Here is an 8,331-nt window from a genome sequence, read left to right on the forward strand (position 1 = left end):
AAAGCCAAATGCAAGCAAAGGTGTGCATAATAAAATTTCAGGCATTTACATCCTTAAATTAAAGCACCTTTAAAATAAAGTTGCCAGTTCAATCCAGGTTTATATTCTCAACATCATGTTATGTGAAAAGTTAATGCTATCAACCCATAATAGGTTTGCTTTCATTTCAAGACCATCAAGTAACACTATTAGACCGTCAGAGACCATAACAAGAATACTTTCATATTCTAGAAAAAATGTTTCACATTTTTATTGGCTGCAATCAAGCTGTCGTTCTGGATTATTCTTGTATTTATACAAAGAGAAGGAGCAACATTTGAGAACAGTTTTCAGTGAAGTTGATCAGAGGCCCAAAATCACTCTGGCCTCTCCCCAGAGGGCATTCTGAGCATTCTGAACATTAATTTCACCCTGACCCTCTGCCTGTGTACACAGAGCCCAGGGACTTACATTGTTGTCAAATGAGGCAGAAAGCACTTGAGTATCTGCTGTAAGCCTGCCAACTGCTTTATTTTCATGGTATTTCATACAAGGAAGGTACACATCACACATATGGGGAAACTGAACTTGTGGTGGCACAAAACTGTGGAAGGTGCAGGATTCACACCCAGGCCGCTGACTTCACACCTTCTGTGGTCTGCACAGTGCCACGCTTCTTGGCTTATTCCACTTGGCACTTGGCTTTTCTCTGCAGGTTGCAGAGGGGAATTTGGGGTAAACTAAGTCTGTGTCAGAACTTAGCCAAGTAGGCTAGTCCCCTGAATTATTTAAGTGATTTTATTAAGATGTGCTACATATAGAAAGCTGTCCAATATCCTGAAAATTGAAGACAACACTTTAGTCAATCACAGGTTAGTTTTTAAAGTACATTAAAGTAATGAAACCCTTTTTACTTGCCAGGAAATGCTTTTAAAACATAATATGGGAGGTTTCAAGATGGCGGTGGCTGAGTGGCTGACTGAGGGACCTGTCTGAAGACCCCTGCGAAGTAAAAGAGGCCAGGAATCTCCTACATCCCACTTCTCGCAGTCCCGGGAGCTCAGCCGAAGTGTTGCTTTTTTTTTTTAATGAACAAATAAACAATACAGATTTTAAACATGGGACGGTGATCTACATCATCCACCAAGAGTGGAAAATTTATGAACCCTACAGATCAGGCCCGAAAGGAAGCCCGGAAGAGAGAATTAAAGAAGAACAAAAAACAGCGCATGATGGTACGAGCTGCAGTTCTGAAGATGAAGGATCCCAAGCAGATTATCCGGGACATGGAGAAATTGGATGAAATGGAGTTTAACCCCGTGCAACAGCCCCAGTTAAATGAGAAGGTGCTGAAAGACAAACGTAAAAAGCTGCGCGAAACCTTTGAATGTATTCTACGACTTTATGAAAAAGAGAATCTAGATATTTACAAAGAATTGAGAAAGCTAGAAGTAGAATATGAACAGAAGAGGGCTCAACTTAGTCAATATTTTGATGCTGTCAAGAATGCTCAGCACGTGGAGGTTGAGAGTATTCCTTTGCCAGATATGCCTCATGCTCCTTCCAACATCTTGATCCAGGACATTCCACTTCCTGGTGCCCAGCCACCTTCCATCCTTAAAAAGACTTCAGCCTATGGACCTCCATCTCGGGCAGTATCTATACTTCCTCTTCTTGGACATGGTGTTCCACGTTTGCCCCCTGGCAGAAAACCTCCTGGTCCTCCCCCTGGTCCGCCTCCTCCTCAAGTCTTGCAGATGTATGGCCGTAAAGTGGGCTTTGCCCTAGATCTTCCTCCTCGTAGGCGAGATGAAGATATGTTATATAGTCCTGAACTTGCTCAGCGAGGTCATGATGATGATGTTTCTAGCACCAGTGAGGATGATGGCTATCCTGAAGACATGGATCAGGATAAACATGATGACAGCACTGATGACAGTGACACTGACAGATCAGATGGAGAAAGTGAGGGGGATGAATTTGTGCACCGTGATGATAATGAGAGAGACAACATTGAAGAAAAAAAGTCAGGTCTGAGTGTATGATTTGCAGATATGCCTGGAAAATCAAGGAAAAAAAAGAAGAACATGAAGGAGCTGACTCCTCTTCAAGCCATGATGCTTCGAATGGCAGGTCAGGAAATCCCAGAGGAGGGACGAGAAGTAGAGGAATTCTCCAAGGATGATGATGAAGATGATTCTGATGATTCTGAAGCAGAAAAGCAATCACAAAAACAGCATAAAGAAGAATCTCTTTCTGATGGCACATCTACAGCTTCTTCACAGCAGCAGGCTCCTCCACAGTCTGTTCCTCCTTCTCAGATTCAAGCACCTCCCATGCCAGGACCACCTCCTCTTGGACCACCACCTGCACCACCTTTATGGCCACCTGGACCATCTATAGGCCTGCCTCCTGGGCCACCTCCAGGAGCTCCCCCGTTCCTGAGACCACCTGGAATGCCAGGACTCTGAGGGCCTTTACCCCGACTTTTACCTCCGGGACCACCACCAGGCCGACCCCCTGGCCCTCCCCCAGGTCCACCTCCAGGTCTGCCTCCTGGCCCTCCTCCTCGGGGACCTCCACCAAGGCTACCTCCTCCTGCACCTCCAGGTATCCCTCCACCTCGTCCTGGCATGATGCGCCCACCTTTGGTGCCTCCACTTGGACCTGCCCCACCTGGGCTCTTCCCACCAGCTCCCTTGCCAAACCCAGGGGTTTTAAGTGCCCCACCCAATTTGATTCAGCGACCCAAGGCAGATGATACAAGTGCAGCCACCATTGAGAAGAAAGCCACAGCAACCATCAGTGCGAAGCCACAGATCACTAATCCCAAGGTGGAGATTACTCGATTTGTGCCCACTGCACTGAGGGTACGTCGGGAGAATAAAGGGGCTACTGCTGCTCCCCAAAGAAAGTCAGAGGATGATTCTGCTGTGCCTCTTGCCAAAGCAGCCCCCAAGTCTGGTCCTTCTGTTCCTGTCTCAGTACAAACTAAGGATGATGTGTATGAAGCATTCATGAAGGAGATGGAAGGGCTACTGTGACAGTTTTTGATGCCATAACAGGTTTCTGTTCACATCAGTGGTTCATGGAGGAAGAGGCTCTTAATTAAGGTTAGGTGAAAGAGCTACTTCCACTGTTAGGGTATTTTCTAATTTCAGTGCAAAGAATATCCTAAAATTTAGCCTTGGTCAGAATTTACTGCATTTAAGAGGGGGTGTTTCATTCAGAATAGATTGATTATTGAAGCAGTGCTGCTAACATCTATTCCCTTTCATATCACCATTTCCATCCCATTTCTTTCCCCTCTCCAGTTCTTTTGAAGCATGATCAGGGGGATCTCAGTTACTTATTTGTTTTTATTCTCCTCTCTTGTGTGCTATGGACACTTGAGTAGAGATTTCTGAGGAACTGGTTTATTTTACCCCATCTTGGCTTTTGTGTTTGAGTTACTTTAAATATTTTCTTGTAAATATTTTGTAATATTTTACTTGTAGTGAAATGGATCACAATATCATTTCCTAATACAAAGCAGGATACATGGGAAGAAAATGTACAGTTCTTCGATTAAAATTATTTCCCACTGACTTAAACTTGGAGTGTTTTGCGGAAAAATTAATAAACGTTCTACACCACCAATAACAACAACAAAAAAAAACATAATATGTTTTCTTGAGCAAGAGTTAAAATATAAAATGGCAGTACGAACCATGAAAGCTGAGGCCAAAGGCGAGGAAAGACAAGACCCTTCCTTGTCTTCTTGGGTCTTCTTACTTCTCTTCTCTTTCTTAGAGATGTCATCATCTTCCATGATTGCAACTTTGTACTGTAGACCCAAACTCTCTGCTGAGCTCCACACAATATTTCTAATTGTTTGAGGGAGCCTGATTTGCTTTCTCCATGAGCATCTCATATTCAAGATCTCACATTGAACTTATCATCTTCTCTCCAAACCAGCTCTTCCTCTGCTTTCCTGACACCCAGCCTTGAAACACTGAAACCGTCTCTCAATACACAGTTGACTTTGATGGGGGTACAAGGGAAAGACGTGGGCTAGACTGTAACACCACACCACACTGAGTAGATTATGAAAGCAACACAAAATTTAGCCTTGAGTGAGTTGTCACAGAAAGGGTTCATTGGGCATTTTTAGGTTCCAAGTCTCCTACTTGGTATTTTAGAGATATGATCTGATTCCATTCTTTTGACAGTGGTCTCATTTTTCATACAAGCAAACAGGCTTAGCACTATTAAACTTACTAAAATAGTACAGCTAATTAGAGATGAGATTAAACCATTTTACAATTCTCCTTAATGACTAAACATGACCAGTCACAATTTTTCTAGAAATATGACTAATTATTGCAAAATACTTCTATTAAATGAAAATAATTTAATCTATCATTTGTATTCAAATGCAAGCAGTGAATCCGATTGGTATAAATTCCCCAGGATATTCTCTTTATTCTTCCATATCCCTCTTCATTTGAGATTCAACACCTGTGCTGAGAATTTACAATTGTATTATTCTTCATTAGCACTTACTTTATTATTTTCAAGAGAGTTAAGAAATAATCAAGTTTGGGTGCATCTAATTACCAAGTGTGTGACTAATATAACTGGTTAAAAGGCAAATTTCACTCATTCATTCATTTATTCAACAAGCATTATTGGATTACCTGCTATTTACTAAGTAATATTCTAGACTCATTGGGGTACTTCAGGGAATAAAGCAGATCTCTACCCTCAAGAAGAATAAATTTAAGCAGAGAGACTGATAATTACATAATAAATATAAATTGTATAGTGTGGTAGAGATAAGCGCTGTGTAAAAATAAGAAACAGAGAAAATAAAGCAGGGTAAGAGGTATTGGGAGAGCCAGGGATTGTAATTTCAAATTGGTTAGTCAAGGTTGGCCTCACTCTGAAGGTGAAATATGAGCAGAGACTTGAGAAAGTTAAGGGAGTTATCCATGAAGCTACAGGAAGAGCATCCCATCCAAAGGGCACAGTCAGCGCCAACACCTTATGTCACAAGCAATGCCTGGCACTGCGTGGGTTCTGAGTGTAGTGGAGCAACCAGTGTTGCTTAGTGGAGTGACCTAAGGGATATGAGATAGGGAATGAGGTAAGACAGGTAATGAAGGAAGTAGATAGAGCATAGGGCACTCCAGGGACTCAGAAGCCTGCAGAGTTTCCCCATTTCTCATGGGGAAAAAAAAAGAATAAGACCATGAAATCACTTATACTTTAAAAGGGTCCCTGGGAAGAGACTGCAGAGAGGCAAGAACATAAAATGTAGACCTATTAGAAGGCTAATGCAGTGATCTAGGCAAGTGACAATCATGGCTTGGGCCAGTATGATAACAGTGAGTATGCTGAGAAGAGGAAAGATTCTGGGTATATTGTGAAGAAAGAGTCAGCATGATTTGCTGGCCTGTTGGATATGGAGTATGAGAGAAAGAGATGAGTCAAAAATAATTTCACTATTTTGACTGGGACAACTAAGAAGGATGGTGCCATCAACAGCAATGAGGAAAGTAAGCAGGTTTGGTGGGAATTTCAGGAGTTCAGTTTAAGATATTTTGAATTCTCAATATCTGTTAGACATTGAAGTGATAATGTTGAGTAGACAGTTGGGGATATGAATCTGGAGTTTAGGAAAGAGGCCTTTGGTGAGGAAAATATGGGTGCTGTTGGATATATGTGGAGTTTTAAAGCAAGGGACTAGGTGAGCTCATCCAGGGAGTGAGTGTAGATTAAGAAGAGAAAATAACCAAGGGCTCAACCTCAGACACTTCAACACTATGAGCTTGGGAGCAGAAATAGGAATCATGAAAGAAGACAAGGAAGGAGCAGGCTTGAAGTGTGAGAAAAATCGAAAGTATTTGGTATTCTGGAAGGCAGGTGATGAGAGTTCATCCAGAAGGAGGGAGAAACTGTCAAATGCTGATGAGTAAGACAAGAACTAAGATTTTTCCTTTGGATTTAGCAATAAGGCCGACAACGTTGAAGGGTTTAAAAGAATGATGGGGAGTGGAGTGGAGAGAAATAGTATAGATAGAGAATATAGCTCTTTGAGAATATTAAAAGTAGTATTTTGTTCTAAATAAGATTCTAAATAATTAATTTGACCTAATTTTTTCAAGCTACATAGATTGTTCAACTTTGAATGACATGTAGTGGACATTAAGCAAAAGCAATGAAAAGAGAGAAAAATATATAATATTTCTCAATATTATACTCTTGTTCAGTTTTGCTCTGCAAAAGTATTTTAATGTAATAATGGGCAGCATTTTAGAGTAAATTTTACAAAAATGGAATATCAGCTTAATATGTTAGTCATTTTTTACTAAAGTGTATAAAATAAAACCATATCTGTGAAATTTGGATTAGATGTTTCCAGTTGCATTCAAGTACTTTATGAAAAGAAAGTAACTTGTATTCTTTATGTCGATATAGGATATAAATCAGTTTTAAGTGCTCTGAGAAATTTCAAGCAGAATCAAAGCAAAAACTAATTAAACTTTCAGCTAAGAACTTACTAAACCTTGGGTATTCTGTGATATCATTTACATGGGAGTGGGCCTGGATTGGAAAGCACTGTTTCTAAAAGTTGTTTAGCTTAATAAAGTCAAGATTTACCAAGTTGCATGACCTTTTGTATTTTTCAATGACTGTAATATGAAAAGAATTTTCTTTGGGATAGAGGAAATATTTTCTGCCAGGCAAAAATTGTATTGAAAATCTAGCTGCTTAAGTTAGCTTTCCTTTAGAAATGACCTGGAATCCACTTTTAATTATACCAAGGACAATAAGAGTTAGTGCTCCATAAGTGTGTTTCCTTATAAGTGGCCATAATTTAGTATATTATATTGAAATGCACACTATGTGAATCATAAAGTGAGTATGAGTGACTCAAGAGACATCTAAACAAGTAAAATACTCAAATAACATAGTTTTATCACTATCATTAAGGACAAGTCCCAGTCAGCAAATATTCAAATTTTAATTATAACTCAAATTAACATGCAATTTAAATAATCCAATTTAAATATAATAGATGTATTTGGTGAATACAGAAAGTTGTGAAAACAATAGAGTTTTAACTTAGACTCTTGGTGGTAAGTAAAAGTAACCGCTTGCACTATTATTGGTAAGAAAATGGGCTTTATTATAGGACTACAGTAGATGGCTTTAAGCGCAAGGCAATGCTAAAAGTAAGGCCTCAAGAATGAACTGAAATCAGAGACTCAAACCATCAGAAAATTTATCTTCCCTTTTGCATACTGGCTTTATTCTTGTTTCTTGCCAGGGACTGGCATTTGCTGTTTTCTCAGTTCACATGGTAGAACATATTATGGCTTTTCATTTCGCAGTTTTACCTATCTTCTTGTCAAGAGATCAGAAAGCCAAGACTGGAATCTCTTAATCCCAGGCCTAACTCCCCAGAAGAGATTCTGACCCAGTGTAGCCTCCACCCCCTTGGAATTTTCCCTTCAAAATCAAGGCTAGTAAAGATGGTATTACTAGATTAAATGCTAGTTTTTGAAGGCCTTTGCTATACATTGATTTCCAGAAAGATTATGTTGATTTTATCAGTGAATGATAATGCTAAATATACCTCATTTAGCTGATACTTGGTACACTACTGTAAAGAAATGCCAATTTGAGATGTAAAACATCTGTGAAATTATTGAGGTTTAGTTAAAAGATGTGTACTCATCTTCTTCCCTTCTTCCACTTCTGTCTTTTCTTTTACCTGTTGTTGAGGCTCAGTAAACACTTTGCAAAACAAGAAACAAAGTTCTCTAGGGGAAAATAGCTCAGATGCCTTTTTTAACTGTTGGTACACTGGATTTGTTATTTATCTTTTGAATTTAAAATTTATGTTAAAGAAATGCAGTCAGGTGGGCCTTTGGCTTAACTATAGAATAAGAGTTATACTTCAAAGTTTTACCCTTTAGGTCCAGAAGGACAGTTTTGTGTCAGAAATCTATTCATATGACTAAGGGCAAAACTCACTTCTTTTTCTAATGGAAGTATCAATTTTTATTCACTAAAACTCCTGAGGTAAAAATTAGCCACACCTCGTGGCTGATCGAGGTTCATCCTAGCATAATTTATCTTCTAGGGACCAGGACTTTCTTAGAGGTTTCTCCTTCATTTATATCCCAGATATCCTTTTAGAGGAAATAAAGGAATGCCCTCTATTCCACCACCTAATCTCCTCAACCCCCAATAATATTCTTAAGAATGTGTCTGCAGATGTATTTTCCATATAAACTCAATATTTCAACTATCAAAGAAGGATGGGAAATGGTAAATCTTAAAAAGGCTTGCTTTTTTTTT

At 39.5% G+C, this 8,331-nt stretch overlaps 1 pseudogene; it reads left to right on the forward strand.

The window, feature by feature from the left end:
• Positions 1-1,097: 1,097 nt before the first annotated feature.
• Positions 1,098-3,614, forward strand: LOC119518694 (annotated as a pseudogene).
• Positions 3,615-8,331: the final 4,717 nt, after the last annotated feature.

This window comes from Choloepus didactylus, chromosome 22 (genome assembly GCF_015220235.1).
Source record: "Choloepus didactylus isolate mChoDid1 chromosome 22, mChoDid1.pri, whole genome shotgun sequence".
Taxonomy (NCBI): domain Eukaryota; kingdom Metazoa; phylum Chordata; class Mammalia; order Pilosa; family Megalonychidae; genus Choloepus; species Choloepus didactylus.